The sequence below is a fragment of the Loxodonta africana genome, chromosome 1, assembly GCF_030014295.1.
Source record: "Loxodonta africana isolate mLoxAfr1 chromosome 1, mLoxAfr1.hap2, whole genome shotgun sequence".
Lineage (NCBI taxonomy): Eukaryota > Metazoa > Chordata > Mammalia > Proboscidea > Elephantidae > Loxodonta > Loxodonta africana.
The window spans coordinates 13,127,997-13,151,914 of record NC_087342.1 but is presented as its reverse complement, the minus strand read 5'-3'; the positions used below and the strand labels follow the sequence as shown (position 1 = coordinate 13,151,914).

The window sequence follows — 23,918 nt, the reverse complement described above, 5'->3', positions numbered from 1 at the left end:
TGCCTTCGCCTCAGGCCGGCCCTACCCCCGCCCGGAGCCCGCGCAGCCCGCCCGCCCGCCCGCAGAGCCAAGGCCTCGGCGCCCTGCCCGCCGTCCCCGCTCGTCGTGCGGGTGTCCGAGCCCGGCCCCCGGCTGCGCAGGAAGCTGGAGAGCTACTTCCAGAGCCGGCGCTCGGGCGGCGGGGAGTGCACCGTGCGGGCCCTGGGCGACAGCGCCCCGGACACCTTCCGGGTGGAGTTCAGGGAAAGGGCAGGTGAGCTGTGGGCGGCGGAGGTGCGGGCCCGGGCTGGGGGTGCAAAGCCGTCCTGGGCCAGCCCCGCGGGTGTCCTGCTAGAAGCAGCCCCCGCTGACCCAGGAGAGAGGGCGGGAGAAAGGATGGCACTGTCTGGGGGGGACACGAACTGGGGGCTTCAGCTGCCAAGAGACTCAGCCCGACAGCAGAAGAGAATCCCAGTCTGGGATCTGGTCTGATCACGCCTTAAGGTCGATGCTTGCTAATATCCTAATCCCCAGGCCCCTTATATTTCTCAGTTGTCCTAAGAAGCCACTTCCTGCCCCTGGACGTTGGTGGGCAGGTGTCCTTGTTCAGGCATTCCACTTTTATTTGTAAAATAATGATCCATTGGTCTATTTTTGAAGATTACAGAAGTAATATATGCTCACTACTCGATGGCAGTGTTTTGTTTTTTTTTTTATAGGAGGAAAGGAAGGAATAAGTACAGAACCTAAGTGTCCTAAGGCAAAATCACCACAAAATTATAGTAAGACATAAAAGAAGTATTTTATTCCACATATGTTCCAAGAGGCAAAAGTGAGAGATGAACAAGCATGCTGCCAGAGCTATGCGTGCCTGACACTGAGGTATGTCACAGAATCATCAGTATATGTAGACATTACAAATGGGTAGAATCATTAAAAGCTTCACCTTTTCACAGACAGGCTAAAAAATGCTAAATCATTGTGATTCAACATTTTGAATTGTCTTTTTTAATAATCATTGGTCCACTGTTCAGTAACAACAGTCAGAAGGGTCTTCATAAGGTCCAACAAATCTTATTATTTAGTAAATGCTAATAGAGAAAAATAAAAGTGGAAAATATATGGGCCTTTTGTGCTCTTGGAAACCCTGGTGGCATAGTGGTTAAGTGTTACGGTTGTTAACTAAAGGGTCGGCAGTTTGAGTCTGCCAGGCGCTCCTTAGAAACTCTATGGGGCAGTTCTACTGTCTTATAGGGTTGCTTGGAGTCAGAATTGACTCGATGGCACTGGGCTTTGTGCTCTTAAGTATTTGTTTATGTGAAAGGTTTCCCGAAAGATGTTTTCCAAGATTGTCCTACCTGTCATTTTTATAGCTCAGGGCCCAGTTGATGTGTCCTGGTGAGTCCTTGTTGCTCCAGCTGAGTCACATTCTTTATACTCAAGGACAGGGAATAATGGCTCCAATTTTAAGTCCTAGATCACTCCCTCCTTTTGATCAGAAATTGGAGATAACACATCCATGATTAAAACCTGGACTCGGTCAAGCTCCTAGATGGCAGCCATGGTAGGTTCTTTAAACTCATGGTGCTGTGTTTCCAATAGATACCATCTGGTTCTTCACCAGGATCTTAAATAAGAGTGACGGTTCCATCAATTGCATTGCAGAAATGAGCAGAATCTATGTACATTTTAGTCTGAGCCTTTGTTTCACCTTTTAAGCATGTAAGACAATAGAGGATAAGTTTTATTATGCCAAATACTACCAGGATGCAGACTAGGAATATCCCTATTCCTTGCAATAGTGATCTAGCCCGTGTTCTGATTCCCGATGGTAACCAACCAAATTAATCTGATGTTTGTAGGGGTATTATACTATGTAACCAAGTAGCTTGCTGTCTAATTCTATGTGTATCTTTTTCTGCTTTTCCTGTGTTGTTTATCCAAATGCAACAAGAAATATTTGCTACAGCACAGGCTCCACCTTATTGGGCTTATAAAAAATCTAAGACTATTCTGTTATCTAATGTCACTTTGACTAATAAGGGCAGAGATTGCTGTTGTGTTTCCATTCCGTTAGCAACTTCATCAGCTTTTTGTCCCATCCCAAAAACCCATTGCGTTGAATTGATTCCGACTCATAGCGACCCTATAGAACAGAGTAGAACTGCCCCATAGAGTTTCCAAGGAGCACCTGGTAGATTCGAACTGCGGACCTTTTGGTTAGCAGCTGTAGCTCTTAACCACTATGCCACAGGGTCTCCTTTGTCCCATAGTGATTGGTAATTTTTTTCAAGATTTCTCCAATTCAACTATACCATAAGTAGGAATTAAAGCTCTTAGAAATGACGAACTGCACCCTGAGTGTTGGACCTGTGAGTTCTTCAGACTCTCATTTTATACTGTGTAGCAATTTAACATTACCTTTCCAATATTTGGAACCCTGGTGGCGCAGTAGTTAGGAGGTTGGCTGCTAACCAAAAGGTCGGCAGTTCAAATTCACCAGGTGCTCCTTGGAAACCCTGTGGGGCAGTCCTACTCTTTCCTATAGGGTCACTGTGAGTCAGAATTGACTCCACAGGAATGGGTTTGGTTTTGGTTTCATTCCCAATATTTAGTAGCATCACTACTATGAATATCTAAAGGTAATCCTGAAGCTCCCAAAGTGTATTGCCCATGCATTTGCCAGGAATCTAAATAAGAGATTGCCCATGTAAATTCACTGTCAGTTGGAAAGGGATCATCTAAACTAGTATATTGGATCCACCACACAAAAACATACATCCATTTGGAGCACACAAAGTTTTTCTAGAAGATACAGAAAGTACAGAAGCATATACATGTGTCAACCAAGTTTTCATTAGAGAATTATCACAGATATTCTTCCTAGTTGTAATTCTATACAGGTACAAATCCAACACTATATCAAATTACCAGCACTCGTTACAGATTGTAACAATCAAACAAAAGCATTTTCATTCCAAGTATCTGTTCCCCTAACAAATAAAGGAATAACTATATAAACAATCAACATCATTTTAAATCAAAGTTAATTAATATAGATTAGCAACGTGATAAAGAGTACAACAAATAACAAAATATCTAAATCTGTGAATCATACAACACTGCTTGGTACCTCGGCTAAGAGTAAATGAGGATTGGGAACTTCAGGGACTCTACATATTGTAATCTTATTTATGGCTCTTAAATCTTGTACAAATCTCCACCCTCCATAATTTTTTTCTTTTTTACCAGAAAAATAGAAGTATTACAAGGACTAGTCATGGTATAATTAGACCTTGCTGAAGAAAATCTTGAATAATAGGTCCTAACTCTGCTATAGCTTCAGGCTTTGTAGATATTGAACTATTCTAGGCACAGGTTTTAAAAGTATCTGTTTGCACCTGAATAGGTTTAGCTGACAAGACTTTTCCTTCGTCTGTGGTTGACTTTGCCCAAAGCTCAATGGGTACTTGCTCTAATTCCTTCTCTCCTCCCTGAACCTGTTCTGTAGTTTCTTCTACTTCCATTAATCTTTGAATAAAGCATAATGCATCTTCTACTTTTCTCTCAGTAACTGAGTCATCTAACAGAGGAAAGTTGAATAGAATTTCTACAGTGTCAGTAAACTGTATATGGCCTCCCCATTTGGATAATAAATATAGCCCTAATAGATTAACAGGGGCATCATCACTGAGAAGAAATGGATGTAAATCATCAGTGCATCCTAAAAATATTGGTAGTGGCTCTGAATGAGGCAAAATTTGTTATTCATTTCAAACTCCCACGACTTTAGAAATTTTGTAACTCCAAGAAAGGGGGTTTCATAGACATGGAGGATTTATTGCCGACATGGTAGAACCTGTGTCAACCAGGAAGGTACAAGGCTCCCCATTTACCTGGAGCATTGTTTCTAGCTGACTGTTAAGGACAGCCATGGTGAAGACCCCTAAATTCTCACAGCAGAGTCACCATGGTGGTAATGGCAGTGCTCTTTGTTTATTCTTAAGTTTTAAACAATCCCTCTTAAAGTAACCAGGCTTCTTAACGGTAGTTACAAATGAGCTTGTTTTTGGGTGTGTTTGGTTGAGGCTGTCCTTTGGCCACAACCCTATCATTACATTGCAGCTGCTGCAACTGTAAACCCATTAATATCTTTTTTGCTCTCTAGCCTTCAACTCACTTTTGCTATTCTTTTCTTCCTTAGTTTCAGCTAATTTGTAAGCCACTGTAGTCAATTCTGAAGGAGTCACATTTTCCCAATTCAGATTATGATTTTTCACTAAAGCTACTAGTTCAGGCAACAATTCCAAAAAAAAAAAAAAAAAAAACAAACAAAACAAAACAATAAAATACAGGCTGGTGTTCTTTTGTAACAGCCCTGAAACCTGAATTTTCTTCAAACAGTTTGGAAAAACGACCCATGAAAGTATAAATTTTTTTGTCTACAAGCCTGAATCCTTATCTATCATAGATTGAATTGTGTCCCCCCAAAATATCTGTCAAACTGGCTATTGTATGACTGTCTACCATTTTGTCACCTGATGTGATTTCCCTATGTGTTGTGAATTCTATCACTATGATGTAATGAGATGGATTAGTACCAGGTATATTGATGAGATCTACTTGATAGTGTCTCAAGCCAATGTCTTTTGAGATATAAAAGAGAGAAGCAAGCAGAGAAACATGGGGGCCTCATACCACCAAGAAAGCAGCACCAGGAGCAGAGCGCACCCTTTGGACCTGAGGTTTCTGCAGTAAGATGTTTACAGACCAAGGGAAGACTGATAACTAAGGACCTTCTCCAGAGCTGACAGAGAGAGAAAGCCTTCCGCTAGAGCCAGCGCCCTGAATTCAGACTTCTAGTCTGCTGGAATGTGAGAGAATAAACTTCTCTCATTAAAACCATATGCTTGATGTATTTCTGTTATAGCAGCACTAGATGACTAAGACAGAATTTGGTACCAAGAGTGGGGTGCTGCTGTAACATACCTAAAATGTGGAAGCAGTTTTGAAACTGAATGGATAGAAGACTCAGAAGCAAGTGAGGACTTTTAACACCAGAGACAGTGCAGATGCTGAGAAGCAGGAGGAGCCGGCACCAACAGAGGACCAGCAGCATCAGAGGACTAGCAGCAGCAGAACAAGGAGAGTAATGTCACACAGTGCGGGAGCAAACCCATGGAGCAAAAGAGCTGAGTGCCTTTGCTCAGGAGGATTCCTGGCGGAGTGGGGTGCCTATGGGCACTGATGAGTGGAGCTAGGCTTGCTGACCCATGGAGCGAGAGAGCTCAGTGCCTTCTGGCCATAGTTTACTGGTGGAGTGGGGTGCCTCCAGGCACTTACCAGTGGAGTGGCAGAGCTTTGGAACACTTGACCCAGCAGGGCAAATGCAGGCATTAGGCCTGAGGGCCAAGACCAAGGAAGCAAGACCTGAAGAGACAGGGGACACAGGAAACCAAGTTGCCTTAGTCTCAAAAGGTATGGCCAGGACCTCTGGAGTTTCAAAGGGTGAAACCATGGTCTCTGGTATTTCTAAGGGTGGAGTTGCCACTCAGATGGACTAGGAAAGTGGTGCACCTAAAGCTGAGGGAGTACAGTTGCCATCCCAGTGGGCCTGGAAAGTGGAGCTGAAGCTCAGGGCTGAGGGGCCCCCTCTGAATCCAGAGAGTGTGGCCAGTACCTAGAATATGGAGGGCTGGGCCATTGTGTAAATTGTCTCAGATAACAGAGGATTATTTGCAAAGCCTTGAGGGCTAATGTAATGAATTCTACTGACTTGCTTGGTGCCTTTTATCCCTTCTTTCCCTCCAATTTCTCTCTCCCATTTGTAATATAAATACCTACTGTGTGCCTGTTCTGCCATTGTACTTTGGAAGCAGATAACTTGTATTCTAGTTTCACAGACAAAGGGGAATTTTTGGATTTTGGACTTGGAATTGATTTAAGACTTTTGCTATCATATGATGGGGAGAAAATGTTTTATATGTGACAAGGACATGAATTTTGGGGGGCCAAAGGGTGGAATGTCATGGATTGAATTGTGTCCTCCAAAAATATCTGTCAACTTGGCTAGGTCATGATTCCCAGTATTGTATGATTGTCTACCATTTTGTCATCTGATGTGATTTCCCTGTGTGTTGTTAATCCTATCCCTATGATGTAAAGTAAATGAGATGGATTAGTGGCAGATATATTGATGAGATCTACAAGATTAGATAGTGTGTTAAGCCAATCTCTTTTGAGATATAAAAGAAAGAAGCAAGCAGAAAGACATGGGGACCTCATACCACCAAGAAAGCAGTGCTGGGAGCAGAGCCTGTCTGTGGACCTGAGGTTCCTGCACTGAGATGCGACCAGACCAAGGGAAGACTGATGACAAGGACCTTCCACCAGAACTGAGAGAGAAAGAACGCCTTGTCTTGGAGCCAGGCGCCCTGAATTCAGACTTCTAGACTACTGGACTGTGAGAGAATAAACTTCTCTTTGTTAAAGCCATTTCCTTGTAGTATTTCTGTTACAGCAGCATTAGATGACTAAGACATTGTCCCATCAACTTTTTTTGGAAATATTCTTGGAAATGCATTTCTTAATTTTTTAACTAAATCCTGAATTTCATCTCTTAAGTTTTTTCCTGTAACTCCAGTTTTTGTAACTAAACTTGCTTCTGGGTCCTTCCGCTTTGGCTTCAGCCATCCATCTAGCTGTTTTTTTTTTTTTCTTTTTTTCTTAGTAGCATATGTAACAAATTGCGTACATCCAAAACACCCGGCTCATAGATGCTAGTCAGAAAGGTAAATACATGTAAAAATATCTGTGATTTTCACGAGGGTCAGGAAAATCTTTTACAGTTGTCCCTAATTAGCTTTTAGACCAGGGTTTAGCTGTTACTTCCACCAGTCCATCTGCTAATGTAACCTGTCTAACTACCAAAGTTAAGAGTTCGGCTGCTAACCAAAAGGTCAGCAGTTCAAATCCACCAGCCACTTCCTGGAAACCCTATGGGGCAGTTCTAATCTGTCCAGTAAGGTCACTATGAGTCAGAATCCAATCAACAGCAACAGGTTTGGTTTAACTACCAAAGGCATTAACGGAGGCAGAGACTCAGTTTCCAGTAAATTGCTTAAAGGAAAAGGTAATTTGGCTAAAAGAGAACTAGAAGTCAAATCAAGGTATAAAGAATCAGGTTTTTCCTTTTTCCTTCCTCTGAGTTTTTTCTGTCCGCTTTAATACCCATAGGAGTTCTATTCATTGAAGAATCAAATAGCACTTACTGACGTTTATGCAATGCTAAGATCTGCTTTGATTGCTTAGCAGTGTTTTCCTGAACTGAAGCAAAAGTACTCCTTTGCTTCCTTCTCAAGGATTGAAAATACTAATTAAAAAAGACTTCCAACTGATTTTGATTTATTTTAGATCCCTTTGCTTCTAATTTGCATCTTAAAAAAACTAATCTGGGCAATTCAACAGTGTCCCATTTAGGCCATTGTAACAAATCCTTTTCCTTTGTTAAGTCATGCCATTCTTCTAAATACTGAAACAAATTAGGCCCAAAATTCTTTAAATATAGGCCACGGGTGTGCTGGATGGTGGGTTGTTGATTTTGCTTTTCTCTTGCTTATGTCCCATTTCAAATTGGGAGAGGCAAAAAGAAAGAGTTTTTAAAATAGAAGACTATTTTCCAGATTTTCTCTAAGTCACAAAAAGAAACTTAACAAGGAACACTGTGGGATTTGGATAGTGCTTTGTTTGGCCTTTGCTGTGTGAGAATTTGCTTGTGGGTGGCAGGCAGCCTAATGCTCTAGCTTGTCTCACAACCAACTTACCCTGTCATGGGAAACTTTCATGTTTGTGATGAGTGCTGGCGACTACCCTAATGGCTTTTACTGGTTGACTCATGCCCAAATTTTGCAGCTTATAGTGACCCAGAGCTCTTTGAGAATAAAATTGCTTCTTTAATATTTCAAATGCTGGAATCTGACACGAAACTACAGGCCACTGAAAGAGTCACTAGATATCACTCTTAACCAAATGATGAAGCAAAAGTCTAAGAAAGCTTCTCCTTAATCAAAGCAACCAGTCTTCAGACAATACACTGAACAAAAAAGAATAAGCAAGGGCTCATTTTCTTGGAGCACTTGCCCTGTCGGTGTCGAAAGTGTGGGGTTCAGAAGATAGGCCCTCTCTTTGCCAGCGTCTGCTCTGTAGTCCCAGCTCTCCTCGAGGTCTACTGGATTCGTTGCTTCATAAAATACTACTGCAACTGTACCATTTAATTATCCTAGACTAAAATCACCACAAAGTTACAGTAAAGGAAAAAAGAAAGATTTTATTTGCCATATATCCCAAGAGGCCGAAGTGGGAGATGAACAAACATGCTGCCAGAGCTATGTCTGCCTGAGTCTGAGGAATGTTAGAGAATCATCAGTATATATAGACATTAAAAATGGGTAAATTCATTAAAAACTTCACCTTTTCACAGGTTGGCTAAAAAAAAAAAAAATGCTGTATCAAATGTGATTCTACAGTTCGAATTATCTTTCTTAATAATCATTGGTATAAGTTTTAGTAATGACAGTCAGGAGAGTCGTCCTTGATCCAACAAATCTTACTATGTACTAAATGTTAATAGAGAAAGATAAGAATAGAAAATATGTGGGTCTTTTTTGCTCTATGTGAGTGTTTGTTTATGTGAAAGTTTTCCTAAAAGATGTTTTCCAACTTTGTCCTAGCTATTGTTTTTATAACTCAGGGCCCAGTTTATCTGTCCCGGTGAGTCCTTGTTACTTCAACTGAGTCACAATCCTTATAGTCAAGAACAGAGAATAATAGTTCCAATTTTAACTCCTAAGTCAAAAATCACCTTTTGATCCCACCGCCTGGAGATAACTAATGTGAACATTTGAGTGTACTTAATCCCACCACCTGGAGATAAGCAATGTGAACATTTGGGTGAACTTCCTTCCAGCCCTTTTTTATGAATGCCTGCAAACACATATATATAGCTCCAGGTTTCAGCTCTTCTCCTCTTCAAGAGAAAGCATATTATAATACTCTACCAAACTATAGTTGCCCTCCCTTGCTCCTGGAGTATCTGTCTCACCTCTCCAGCATCAGTTTTGGATTACCCATATATCTCCTGAGCACCAAAATCAGGGACGCCCTCCTCTCCAAAAAGAAAAAGGATTAAAATATTGAGACATTTGATGCCCTCCTGCAACTCGCCCCCCAAAAATAGCATCAAAGTAATCATTAGGAGAAAAATCAGACCTTTGTTGGACTTCCTTACACTTATACTTTAGTAGTGTTTTTGTTTTGATTTCCATATGGGAGTAGGACATTATTTCCTTTTTTATTGATTGGGTCTGAGGCCTCTAAAATACACAGCTGGAGGCAAAGATTAAGATGCAAACAATTTGTTTGGGAAATGCAAGCCCAGGGCAGTGAGGATAAGGACAAAAAGGGAAGAGGGGAAGTAAAATGGACTGCAGTGAGATGATATGGGTCATCACCTCCGTACTGCTTCACAAGGAGCTGTGAAAAGACAGCAGCAGGTCACTCAGCAGCTTTATTTGTTCAGCCCATGAGCTGAAAAAATTTGTTGAAGATCATTCAAGAACGGCTGCAGCAGCATATGGACAGGGAACTGCCAGAAATTCAGGCCTATTTCAGAAGAGGACGTAGAACCAGGGATTTCATTGCTGATGTCAGATGGATCCTGACTGAAAGCAGAGAATACCAGAAGGATGTTTACCTGTGTTTTATTGACTATGCAAAGGCATTCGACTATGTGGATCATAACAAATTATGGATAACATTGTGAAGAATGGGAATTCCAGAACACTTAATTGTGCTCATGAGGAACCTTTCCATGGATCACGAGGCAGTTGTTCAAACAACAAGGGGATACTGATTAGTTTAAAGTCAGGAAAGGTGTGTGTCAGGGTTGTATTCTTTCACCATACCTATTCAATCTGTATGCTGAGCAAATAACCCAAGAAGCTGGACTATGTGAAGAAGAGCGGGGCATCAGGATTGGAGGAAGACTTATTAACAACCTGCGTTATGGAGATGACAACCTTGCTTGCTGAAAGTGAAGAGGACTTGAAGCACTTATTAATGAAGATCAAAGACCACAGCCTTGAGTACGGATTGCACCTCAACATAAAGGAAACAAAAATCCTCACAACTGGTCCAATGAGCAGCATCAGGATAAACGGAGAAAAGATTGAAGTTGCCAAGGATTTCATTTTACTTGGGTCCACAATCAACAGCCGTGGAAGCAGCAGTCAGGAAATCAAAAGATGCATTGCATTGGGTAAACCTGCTGCAAAGGACCTCTTTAAAGTGTTGAAGAGCAAAGATGTCACCTTGAAGATGAAGGTGCACCTGACCCAAGCCATGGTATTTTCAATCACATCGTATGCATGTGAAAGCTGGACAATGAATAAGGAAGACCGAAGAAGAATTGATGCCTTTGAATTGTGGTGTTGGCGAAGAATATTGAATATACTGTGGACTGCCAAAAGAATGAATGAATCAGTCTCAGAAGAAGTACAACCAGAATGCTCCTTAGAGGCAAGGATAGTGAGACTGCGTCTTACATACTTTGGACATGTTGTCAGGAGGGATCAATCCCTGGAGAAGGACATCATGCTTGGCAGAGTACAGGGTCAGTGGAAAAGGGGAAGACCCTCAAAGAGGTGGATTGACACAGTGACTGCAACAATGAGCTCAAGCATAACAACGATTGTAAGGATGGCTCAGGACTGGGCAGTGTTTTGTTCTGTTATACATAGGGCCGCTGTGAGTCGGAATTGACTTGATGGCACCTAACAACAACAACAACATACACCTAGGAGTGGGATTGCTAGATTGTATGGTACTTCTATGTCTAGCTTTTTAAGGAAACACCATGTTGTTTTCCATAGTGGTTGTACCATTTTACATCGCCATCAGCAGTGTATGAGTTCCAATCTCCCCACAACGTTGCCAGCATTTGTTGTTTTCTGTTTTTTGATTAGTGCCATTGCTGTCAGGTGAGATGGTATCTCATTGTAGTTTGAATTTTGCATCTCTCTAGAGGCTGATGATCACGAGCATTCTTCATGTGTTTGTTAGCTGCCCGAATGTCTTCTTTAAAGAAGTGTCTGTTTGTGTCCTTTGCCCATTTTTCAATTGGATTGTTTGTCTTATTGTTGTTGAGGTACTGAAGTTTTCTATAAATTTTAGAGATTAACTCTTTTTTGGCTATGTTATACCTGAAAATTTTCTGCCAGTCTATAGATTCTCTTTTTACTCTTTTGATCAGTGTAAGTGTTTAATTTTCAGGAGGTCACATACATCTACTTTATTTCCTGCTGTTAGTGCATTTTTAGTTATGGTTGATGTCTTAGGCTTGGTTCTCTAGAGAAGCAAAACCAGTAAAGTGTCTATATACATATATATAGAGAGAGAGAGAGAGGGAGGGAGAGAGATTTATATTACGGAAATGGCTGATGCTGTTGTATAGGCCAGAAACTCTCAAGTCTGTGCGTCAGGCTGGAGGCTTCTCCTGACTCACGTAGCTGCAGGGGCTAGAGAAGACAAGGTCAGCAGGTCAGACAACAGGCCTCTGGCTCACAGGCTATGAAGGCTGACAAATCCCAAGATTGGCAGGTAAGCTGCTGGCTCAAGTCCCAAGAACCAGAGGTCAGATGAACAAGAGTCAGCTGTAGGGTCCAGAGACAGCAAAAGACCACCATCCTTGCCAGAAAGCTCACCTGTATTGGACACAGGCCACACCCTGAAGGAAACTGCCTTTAAACTGATTGGCTACTCACAGCAGGTCCCATTGTAGAGGTGATCATTTTATCAGATCTCATCATGGAGGTGATTACATCACTATATGATTGCCAAACTATATCATAACTGCCAAACCTCTGAGAATCGTGGTCCAGCCAAGCTGACACACAAACATAATGATCAGAGAGAATATAAAGGGTGAGGAGAGCAAAGACTGAGGGCCGAGCCATGATTCCTGTTTTTTAATCCCATAGTTGGAGAAGAGACTATGGCTTTGCACAAAGAAGGGTAGGGGAGGGCATTTACCCTGAATACCAGAAATGGGAAAGTGGAGGGACGCTTATATTTTAAAAGAGATATATGGTGAAGAGCTCAGGAAAGTGTGTGGCAAGTGGCAAAAACCTAAAGAAAGGTAGGTACTGTGTTATGGTTCCATGAGGCACTGGGCTGTAAGCCTCTACACCAAGATTCTATTGCTTACTTTAATGGTGACCTTCCCTGTGACACCGGATGAGTTTCAACCTCCTGGAACTGAGTTTCCTCATCTGTAAAATGTCTAGCCTGGGTCACTTTTTCTACACAGACAGAGTAGGTAGCAGAATTTGATGTGGCTTGAGGGTATGATTCAGAAGTCTTTCCTCTCAAAAAAATACTCTTGGCTTTAGCCTTTATGCCCTTTTAAGATGCAAATAGCTCTATGATATAAAAAAATATATATCAAGCTTAACCAGTTTTTCAAATGGTGTTGTTAGGTGCCATTGAGTTGGCTCTGACTAATAGCAACCCCATATGTAATAAAAGGAAGCATTGCCGGGTCCAGCACCATCCCCACAATCATTGCTATATTTGAACCATTGTTGCAGTCGCTGTGTCAATCTGTTCCTTAAGGATCTTCCTCTTTTTCATTGACCCTCCACTTTCAAAATAATAACCACACATTTATAAAGGACTTGGCATTCTTAAAGTGCTTTCACATCACTTGTTATATATGTTATCCTTGTAATAATCTTGTGAGGTGGTAGATTGAGCAGATACTGTAATTTCTCTTTAAAGAGAAGAAAATAAAGACTTACTCAGAAGTAGTGTTACTTGTTCAGTGTCCCATGGCTGGTAAGAGAGTGAGACTGATTGGGTCTTCTGATTTCAAGCCCTGGCAGCTTTCTACTCTGGAACTTCTTGGCATGGAAAAGATAGGGGCAAGAAGAAAAACTTCACTTACTCAGAGGAAAGCAAGCAGCAGTTCCAAAAGGACCCCAAGACCTAGGACAAAACATCACTAGGCCAAAAGATCCTGAAGGGAGTGCACAGTGGGAAAAAGAAAGAGCATAATTTGAAGAAACTACACATCCTATTGGTGACAAACTTCTCCAGAAGAACTCTTTTAAGATGGAACTTAAAAAGAGTTTAATGATTAGGGTTAGGTGCCTTGCTGTGACACCAGAACCTAACTCCCTACACAGACTTGCTGAACAGGAAAGGAATACCCTGGATCCCTCTCCCAGGCGTGGTATACGTTTCACTAAAAATAAGTGAATTGCAGTTTTCGTTCTAAGGAAGAAATCTACAGTGTTGTACCGTCTTGTGGAATTTTCCTCATTAACGCAACCTGGCCATATTTATACTAGTCATGTCATCATGGCAATCTGATGTCTAGCTTCAGCGTTTTAGAAATTCCCAGAAATCATTGGAAAGAAAAGGAAAACTCTGGGCACCATCACCTTCTGCGGAAGCATTCTCTAAGCATTCCTGCCATTTTCTGTATATGGCGCTTTCTCTGCTTAGTGTTGAAGGTGGGATACAGAACAATGGGCTTTAACTACCTTTAGCAGGGCAGTCAGGCTTCCAGAGAAAAATAATAAAGAGTCACATTAAATAAAACATAAAAGTGAACAGATAAATGAAGTGAAATTTGCTTTCATGTTTATATACCAGTTTCTTCTGGAATTTCCAGGGAAATTTTAATATGAAGATATAGTAAGTCTAAGTTTGCCTAGTATTTTAGCTAGACCATTAATAAAGATATTAGGTGTTGTATTGGCATCAGAACCATTCACTTCATCTGTGTTTACAAAACTGAAGCTAATACCAGGACAGGAACCATTCCCGAAGACAACTCATCAGACATGGAAGGGACTGGACAATGGGTTGGAGAGAGATGCTGATGAAGAGTGAGCTACTTGTATCAGGTGGACACTTGAGATGGTGTTGGTATCTCTTGTCTGGAGGGGAGATGGGAGGGCAGAGAAGATTAGAAACTGGCAAAATTGTCACGAAAGGAAAAACTGGAAGGGCTGACTCATTAGGGGGAGAGTAAATGGGAGTATGAAGTAAGGTGTATATAAGCTTATATGTGACAGACTGACTTGATTTGTAAATGTTCACTTAAAGCTCAATAAAAATTATTAAAAAAAAAAATTGAAGCTAATAAACGAAGGCAACTACGGAAATGTGTGGCCAGTTTTCATAGACCAGCGTTACATGAATGGGAAACAGGAGCACAGGAAGTGCCCTGGTTTTCAGAAGTGCCTGGACTGGGTATTGTGTTTTCACTAAATGCTGACTTTCTAGGTGATGTTCCTGGACACTGGACTGACATGAATCAGCAGGGTCCCTGCTTGGTCTGGCTCCAACCTGGGCAACCAGAATATAACACTGTAATGGGCAAGCTCAATCAGACTTGTCTTTTCTACAAAATAGAGAAGGTAATGGTGTGTTTAAAAATTACTTCATAAAAAAATGTTGAAGGAACTAACATGAAAAACTTTTTCAACAACACTTTTCCTTTTATGTCTTATTATGTTCATATTCTTTGGAATTAGACTCACTCAAGCTCTGTAGACTTCAAAACACATGGTCATTAGCAGTAATGAAGGAGAGTCCAAGGTTAAATGTGTATGTTAGGACACTTTCAGTTGTAATTCACAAAAATATTCACTCAAACTGCCTAAAGAATATTAACTGGCTTTGCTGTCAGCAGTGTCCGCTTCATCTTAAGGCAGGAGTTCCCTAGTGGTTGTAGGATGGCTTCTGGCAATAACGAGGGATTCTGTGCTTCCTCATTTACATCCTACAGAAGAGAAACTGAGCTCTGTCCCACCATCCTTGGACAAAAGTCCTGAGCCTTGTATTGAATGGACCACTTCGACCAACCTCCATGCCTGGGAACTGCCGTGTGCTGACAGGCCTGAGCCCGGGTCACCTGATCCAATCAGTATGTGATTCCCATCATGAGGTTACCCTGACTGCTTTAACCCAATTAGGCTCCACCCTAAATTTTTGTGTAAGCCAATTCCCCCCAAACAGGAAGTTCGTGCACATTGGAGGTGGGGTAGAGTGGATTTTCAGGAGATCCCCAAAAGGTCTGCTATGCTGCATGAAGACATTAGCCAATGAAATGTAAGAGTGTATCAGAAGGTTATTGTTGTTCTATCTGTGTCAGAGAAGAGTGGTGGCATTCTAATAATTTAAAATGTAGCAGCTTCTCCCATATAATTGTGCACATACCTACATTATAACATTTCTAAAATTGTACTTTGTTAACCTGCCTGACTCCACCATTAGACAGTGAGCTTCTTAAGGTAGGAGTCACATCCTATTCTATTCATCTCTGCATTCACAGAACCCATCACGGTGTCTAACACATAGTAGGACACAATACATAGGGAATGGATGAACTTAATTCCTGAGATGGAAGGAGAACCAGAAGAAGGATTCTTCTTGTAGAAAGGACAGAACTTTGAGGAGGATGAGGAGGAGGTTCATGGCATTAAAAGCCGTTGAGAGTACAAGAAGAGCAAGAAACTCACTTCAGTTGTGTTTTCCAGTATCTCCAACATTCTTTGCTTTTGTCCTTCTATCATAGTCATTTTGCAGAACCCCAAGTTTGGATTAATCCCATAACCCACCTGCTCTTCTTCTGCTGGCCTTAGATAAAATCATTACTAATTCATGGTCCCCAACCTCAGCTGAACCCTCCGGGCTGTTAGGAATCCTTCATTGCTTCCTCCATTCATCTCCCTCAAGCATTACCCCATTCCAGACCTTCATCACTCTCCTTAAGACCTCACGCTCAGCAAAACAATCATTCCTTCTGCTTTTAAAACTTGACTTCTTCCCAATATCTACTACCTGTAACTACTCCATTTTTCTTGAATCTCTCTTCTTCTTATTTCTAGAACATCATCCTCTATATTTCCTTCTCTCTCTCCTAGCATAGATTCTCTGAATCTCTTTCTTATGCTTTCTTAGCTCCAGTGTGTCCCCCTAAACCATCTCTTTTTACTCTAAAAAAAAAAAAACAAAACAGAAACCCATAGCCATCAAGTCGATTCGGACTTATGGTGACCCAATAGGACAAAGTAGAACTACCTCTTAGGGTTTCCCAGGAGCAGGTGGTGGATTCAAACTGTTGACCTTTTGGTTAGCAGCCATAGCTCTTAACCACTGTGCCACGAGGGCCCCACTCTAGAGGGTGGTGATATGTTTTCATGTTATTCTTTCCCACTAGATTTTAAGCTTCTTGGTGCAGGTACTCAACATAGTTCTTGCTTCTTAGTAGATATTCAGTAGATGATTGTTGAGTGGTTGTTAAATTAATTTTTCTAGAAGGAAGGAGAACCAATAGAGTGTCATTTTTTTTTTTTAAAAAAGAAGACTTTCAAGAAAGACAAATAACCAAGGAGGGAATGGTTCATGAGAGAAGTAATCATTAGATTAGGCTGTTACGAGGCTCCTTGGGTGGCACAGATGGTTAGGCACATGCCTACCACCTGTTTCTGAAAGGCCATAGCCGTGAAATCCCTATGTAGCACAGTTTTACTCTGATGCACATGGGGTCACCATGAGTCGAAACCGACTCAATGACAGCTGGTAAATGGTAGGCAATTATGAGGTGAATTGTAACCATAATTGGAGTAATTCAGAAAGAATTGTCATGGGTCAGAAGCCTCACGAAATAAATTTGGAGATGACCAGTTAAGTGCTTATTGAATGATTACAAAATTTTGTGTAGATGTTTGAATGTTAGTGGATCTACAAGAATACCAGGGAACATATATAGGTATTTAGGTGTAAGTTATAAGTTCTATTAAGTAGAATATATACTAATAAGCATTGTTACAAAGTATAGATGCTAATAAATACCTTTAGGGAATCTTTTTTCCAAAGACTGCAAGGTACCTACTCTCTGAATTTGCTATTCATTTGCATTTTATCCTCCTCCTCCTCCTCCTTAATGCTTATTTTAAAATCTGCAACAAACACAGTAGACCAAACTCTAAGGTCCTTTCAAAAATGTTTTGCCTTTTGTCATTTGCAGATTTAGAGAACACAGAATATCCATCTCTGGCAGAGCTACCAGGTAAGGAAAAAGCACATGGACACCAACAATGGGCAAGACAAGAATAACAAGAGACTCCTCTTCCACGGGACAGATGCAGGCTCAGTGCCACATGTCAGTCAACACAGCTTAATCTCAGTTATGCTGGAAAGCATAGTAAGGAAGAGGGGCATCTGACTGCTCAGAATGAAATGAACAGGTAGTTCTGGCGTTGTCTATTGACTCCCAAGCAGTGTAGAATTCTAGATGGCAGCCATATTGTCATTGTCAGCGTAGAACTCACTGTGTTTCACCCTCAAGGAGACTGGCAACGTTCTGAGGGCAGTAGGAGTGAATTTTAGAAACGATGAAAACTGGCTTTGGGGTGTAGGAACTTGTTTTTTAAATGTCGTCAGATTTGGGCGTGACTCTACATACTGCGTAACTTTCTACGTTCTTAGACGTTTGTCTTTCTCTCTACAGCTGCAGCCTACGGAAAAGGAACCAGTTTTGCTGTTGATGTCAGCTGTCCTGCCAGTGACACATACTCCAGACCAGATGAACATGGGAGAAGGCGTATGTATGTTGCTTAAGTTCTTACTGGAGTCTGTACACGTGGACGTGCAGGATTACTTATCCCTCCAGCAGAGAACCCTCACAATCCCGTAGAACTCTTGACTCTGTCACAGATGACCCACAACGCCCAGACATATTTGTGGTGCTCTTTGATTATCAAGCTTACCCCAAATATCTCATAACTTTCTAACGTTGTTGTTGTCCTTAGTTGCCATGGAGTCAATTCCCACGTACAGCGCCCCCGCATGTGCGGAGTAGAACTGCTCCATGAGGTTTTCCAGGCTGCAACCTTTCAGAAGCAGGTCTCCAGGCCTGTCTTCCAAGGTCCCCGTGGGTGGGTTCAAACTGCCAACCTTTCGGCTAATAGTCTAGCACTTAACTGTTTGTGCCACACGGGGACTCCTTTGAAATGTTAAATAGGATTTGTCATATAATTAAAAGAAAACTTTGCAGATTCTTTGTCTTGGACTTGTTTTTTTCAGGTGAAATTACCCTGTTTATGTGCTGAGAAGTGCCTTTTGAAAATGCTGTGTCCTGCCAGTTGTAGCTACCTCTCTCCTGAGCAAATTGATGGGGGAGGGGGCGGGGGGACTGAGAAATGTCAATGACAAGTTATAACAACAACCATCCACACACACCAAATCTATAGGAGCGAAAAGAGCACACTGTTTTTTCCTTTGGGAGAAGAAATAAGATGGGTCACTTTAAGGCCAAGATGTCATCGTTCTTACTGGAATATGCTAAGGCATCAAACTGTGGCTCCTAAACCCTACAGTTAAGTGGATAGGCTGCCCCGTTGTACGCATGTAACAGCTGGGGATTGTGCCAATTTCTTTAAGAAACACTTACGGAGCAGCTGAATCAAAGAATATTGCTTTCAAATGCGTTGAGGAACAAATAAGGTAAAAATGAATTGCATTGTTATATAATGCTATAAAACAAATCGCCACTTAATCTCACACAATCTTTGTGAATCAGGAATCTAGGTTTCACATTGAAAAAAGTCAAGACCACGCTTTTTATTCGATCCCTAATTATACAATAGTCTATCTACCATTTTTCATCTAACATTAATACAATAAGTATTTTTGTTACTAATTTTTTTCTATAAACATAATTTTAATGGCTGAGATATTCTGCTAATTATCTTTCCTATCTATCTGTCTATAATCATACAGTTTAAAGATATGATCACCATTACTTATTATTTAATAAGCCGATTTTTCATTTTTTAGTACATCTATATAATTTTCCCCATGTTATTAAATATCTTATAAATAATTTTCCCCATGTCATTAAATATCTTATAACTCATTTTTAAAGGTTGCATAGTATTTCACTGTGTGTTTATATACATATGTCTTATCTTAGTAGGGTTCCTGAATTTCTAAGTACAGGATTGGAAATCTCCCTTCCCTCCCTGAAGTTCCTGAGGGTAATACAATCCTAGAGAACAAAGCAAGTTTAAGTGATGCTCAGTTAAGACCTGGGCTTTGGCCCCTGTCTTAGTCATCTAGTGCTGCTATGACAGAAATACCCCAAGTGGATGGCTTTAACAAACAGAAATTTATTTTTTCACTGAAGTCTGAATTCAGGATTCCAGATCTAGAGGAAGGCTTTCTCTCTCTGTGTCAGCTCTGGAGGAAGATCCCTGTCTCTCCAGTTTCTGCTTCCTGGTTCCTGGAAGATCTCCTTGTGTCTTGATATCTATCTTCCCTCACCTCTGCTTCTTAGGCTTGCTTGTTTAATCTCTTTTACATCTCAAAAGAGATTGACTCAAGACACACCCTACATTAATCCTGCCTCATTAACATAACAAAGACCACCATTCTTAGATGGGATTCTAACCACAGGCATAAAAACCCCAAAAACCAAACCCATTTGGAGAGGGATGCTGGCGAGGAGGAAAGCCTGGTGGCTTAGTGGTAAAGTGCTAAGGCTGCTAACCAAAGAACAGCAGTTTGAATCTGCCAGGCGCTCCTTGGAAACTCTGTGGGGCAGTTCTATTCAGTCCTATAGGGTCAATATTGGTTGGACTCGATGGCGCGGGGTTTGGTTTGGTTTTTTTGGCTGGTGAGGAGTGAGCTTCTTGGATCAGGTGGGCACTTGAGACTCTGTTGGCATCTCCTACCTGGAGGGGAGATAAGAGGGTAGAGGGGGTTGGAAGCTGTCGAAATGGACATGAAAAGAGAGAGTGGAAGGAGGGAGCAGGTTGTCTCATTAGGGGGAGAGCAACTGGGTGTATGTAGCAAGGTCTAGTGCGTTAGCAAAGTGTATGTAAGTTTTTGTGTGAGAGACTGACTTGATAGGTAAACTTTCACTTAAAGCACAATAAAAATTAAAAAAACAAACAAACCAAACGCATTGGTTCCAACTCATAGGGACCCTATAAGACAGCATAGAACTGCCCTCTAGAGTTTCCAAGGAGCTCCTGGGGGATTTGAACTGCCGACCTTTTGGTTAGCAGCCGTAGTAGCTCTTAAGCACTACGCCACCAGGGTTTCCCTTGAGTGCAGTACACCGATATTATTAAAGTTTTAGTGGATTGGTTTTTGGAATGTTAAGTAACATTTGAGAAAAAATAAAAAGGCCCAAATTCAATAAAAAAAGTTGGCCCGCGCTCTGTTCTCCTCCAGATCGGCAGTTACAACACAGTGTGGTAAGCCTCTCCGTAGAAGTGTAGGCACTGGGAGTTTCACTGCTCAGGGGCCCAAGCTGAGCAGCCCCATTGCCCCCTCCTCATCAAAGTCCTCCCTCTGATATAGGTCCTCTCGAGCCCCACCCTGCTTCCCTGAGAAAAGCGCCAGGGAGAAGGGCAGGCTCGAGGTCTCTGGGCCGACCATATACTCCTCCCTTCCTGATGTTTTTGACTCCAAGTAGAGCTGCGACTTGGTGCTCATGCTTCAAGGGCAGAGTTGGGGCCCCAGGACCGTTAGTTCAGTAGCAGGAAGACAACTGGCACAGTCGTCTTCAGCTCCGCTCCTCCAGCCTGTATGTTGATCCTACCCCAACCACACGTTTGTGCAGTTAGCTTCTTTTGCTTTCCTTTTCAAGAAAACTGCACTTGTTGCAGGTTGTGGGCTTGGGATCAAAAACAGACCCAGTTCCTGTCAAAGTCTAGGTCAAAATCCAGTCTCTGCAATTTTTTAGTTGAAGAACTCCAGTCAGTTACATCTGTGAAATGGCCATACTCACAACTACTTCATAGCAGTATCATGAGGATAAAATGAGATAAAATCTTTAGCATGCCTGACACATTAAAAAAAACACACCCCCTCCCCCCCTGCCGCCAGTATTAGTTCCCCTTTCTGCTAGGAATCCCACTCCTACCCCACATCACTTTCCCTACACACCTATCTTCAGAAAAATATATTGGGTCCGTTTCTGTTCCTCCTAAGACAGGGCTGGAATCAGGCACCAAAATGACTATCTAGAAAATTTTGTGCAGTGTTTCAGCACAAATTTATTATTATTTTTTAAAATCCCTGTAGTTATAACGACAAAGACATTTTTCATAAGCCCAGCTTACGTGTATCAACATACCTACAAGGCTAAAACTGTGTGCTGATTTACTTTTTGAACTTCTACGTGCTCTGTTCAGAACTGTCATTATTACCCAATCACAACGGTGCTTCAGGTCACGTGGCTTCACCTGCACGTGCTACAAGTAAAAAAAAACGCAGGCTACTAATTTCGTTGCTGCTGGTGTTTTTAACGTCCCTGGTTTTGTCATATTTTCTGGTGTTTAGGAATTCCGTGTGGTCTGGTTTGGGTGGCAGTCCATGTGGGGGTGACACCATGATGTGCCACACTGGGTGACACCATCCCTAGTAATGCCACTGCTGACAAAACATTTAATATAATTAAACCACTTGCATTAAAGACCCCTATGTGCCTGGCACTGTCTTAAGATTACAAAGGTGAGTTAAACACAGATCACTTCCCTCTGAGGTGAGGGTAGAAGTGAGGAGAGGGAGAGACGATAGACAGGCTAGTACACAGTTACTTGGTGTATCATGAAAAGTCCTGGTAGGATACAGATGATACCCACAAAATAGGTCATGGAAGAGAGTTTAATAAAGGAATTGCTAACACAGGTGTGGCCAAAGGGTTAAGGAAAACTAGTAAGGGATAGTGAAGCAGCAGCCCCCCACCCCCACCCTGCCACTCTGGGCTGAAGGCAAGGGAGGAGCATGGGCTGAACCTGGTAAAAGTTGTGCCTATAGGAGAGTGACATCAGATGAGAGACATAGCCAGGGAATAAGTACCCCAACCGCTCTCCCCCTACCCGCCAATCTAGTTGGTACCTCACATTGCTGACCCAGCAACCGGAGGGCACAAGAGTAGGGCTGGTGCAGTCCTTACAGGTCAGCCCCAGTACCACTCCCAGGGCTGAATGCAGGGTAGAGAGTGGGTTTTATGTCATACCTGCTTCAATAGAGATAAAGAATAGGAACAGTGACTCATGGTACTGTGGAGAGAAGGTTGGGAGAGTTTTTGCAATACTGCCATTTGAGTGAGACCTTGAAGGATGCATAGAGATCTTTGAAAGTAGAAAGGAAACCAAGTGGGGAAGCATTCCAGAGAGAGAGACAACACCCAGAGCAAAGGCCAGAAGAGCAAAAGTATATACTTTGCTTTGGAAAAGCTAGTGTGATTAGACCATAAAGGCTGGTGGGAAGAAAGAAACATGAGGTAAGCAAAGTAGAATCAGAAATACTTATAGCCATGTGTTGTGTAACAACCCAGTGGCACCTGAACTTGAGGTCAGCCACATCTCCAAGAGACCGAAGAAAGTCTCTGGAACCAGTGATCGTGACATATGGTTTATTAGGGAAGCTTACTTACGGGACCGTGGCCCAGGGCAGCGGCTGGACCAGTTTAGCGCTCTGTAACCACCTAGCAGGGAACATAAGCTTCTATACTGTTCCAGCTGGGACCAAGGCTCATTGTTTTTCTCCCACATCCTTGGGCAGCCAGTGTTCCCAGGGACCTCACATCCAGGTCCAGATGTTTTTCTTTTTCTTGCTAAGGCATTCCTCAGCCTTAGCCACTGGCCCAGTCATGCCACTCCTGGCCTTGTACCTTCGCCCGAGTCCCTCCCAAGTTCATCTCCAGCATGCTTCAGGGAAGAGCAAAACTGACCCCATTAGGGAGGGGATGCATAGAGCTGAATAGCCTTACCCTACACCATGCTGTGGAGTCTGAATTTTTTTTTTTCGAAGCCATGGTTCTCAAAATTTGGTCACCAGATCACCAACATCAGCATCATCCAGAAACTTGTTAGAAATGCAAAATCTTGGGGCCAACCTCACACCTACTGAGTCAGACACTCTGGGGGTGGAGCTTAGCAATGTGGGCTTTATGGAGTCATCCAGGTGAGTCTGGGGCAAGATCAAGTTTGAGAAGCACTGCCCTAGGCATCAGGGAGCCACTGAAGGCATATCTCCAGAGGAGTGATGAGATCAGAGCTGTTTTTCCAAAAGTAGTTTGCAGTGGGAGGAGGAAGGGGCATGGGGATGGAGAGTCCTAGAGGTTATTTCAATAGTTCTGGTGAGAGAATTGTGAGGACACCAACTGGGCAGTGAGACTGCAGTGAAGGAAAGGCACTACTGGTGACTTTATGGGTGTGTGGGATGCGGAGAGGGGGAGCGAGAAGCCAAAGGTGCTACACAGGCTACATTTTACTGCATAATAAACAATATACTTTACATTGTCTGTTGTTTCTCCAGGAAATAAAAGTCAGTTTCCTCATCTGAAAAGTGAGGGTTTTAAATGAGATGATTTCTGCGGCCCATTTCAGCTCATGGGATGTACAAATAAAGCTGCTGAATGACCTGTTGCTGTCTTTTCACAGCTCCTTGAAAAGCAGTATCAGGGTGATGACCCATAGCATCTCACTGCAATACATCTTACCCCCTCTCTTCCCTTTTTGTCCTTACCTTCACTGCCTTGGGCTTGCATCTCCCAAACAAATTGTCTGCATCTTAATCTTTGCCTCAAGGTCTGCAATTTAGAGGCTCAGACCCAATCAACAGAAAAATCAAGTCAGGCTGTACTCTCATGGAAATCAAAACAAAAACACCACTGAAGTACAAGTGAAAGGAAGTCCAACAAAGGTCTGATTTTTCTCCTAATGATTACTTTGATTACTTTTTTGGGGCGAGATGTGGGGGGATATCAAATATCTTAGTATTTTAATCCTCTTTCTCTTCGGAGAGGAGGGTGTCCCTGATTTTGGCACTCAGTGAGACATCTGGGTGAT

At 42.2% G+C, this 23,918-nt stretch overlaps 1 long non-coding RNA gene across 2 annotated transcripts; it reads left to right on the top strand.

The window, feature by feature from the left end:
- The first annotated feature begins 66 nt into the window (after positions 1-66).
- On the top strand, positions 67-18,127 carry LOC104846158 (uncharacterized). Of its 2 annotated transcripts, XR_010322536.1 has the most exons (6): positions 67-253; positions 699-861; positions 14,329-14,462; positions 14,834-14,971; positions 17,078-17,119; positions 17,561-18,127. It is a non-coding gene; the product is annotated as an uncharacterized LOC104846158 (long non-coding RNA). The 2 variants fall into 2 exon arrangements; XR_010322537.1 differs by lacking the exon at positions 14,329-14,462.
- The last annotated feature ends 5,791 nt before the right edge of the window (positions 18,128-23,918 follow it).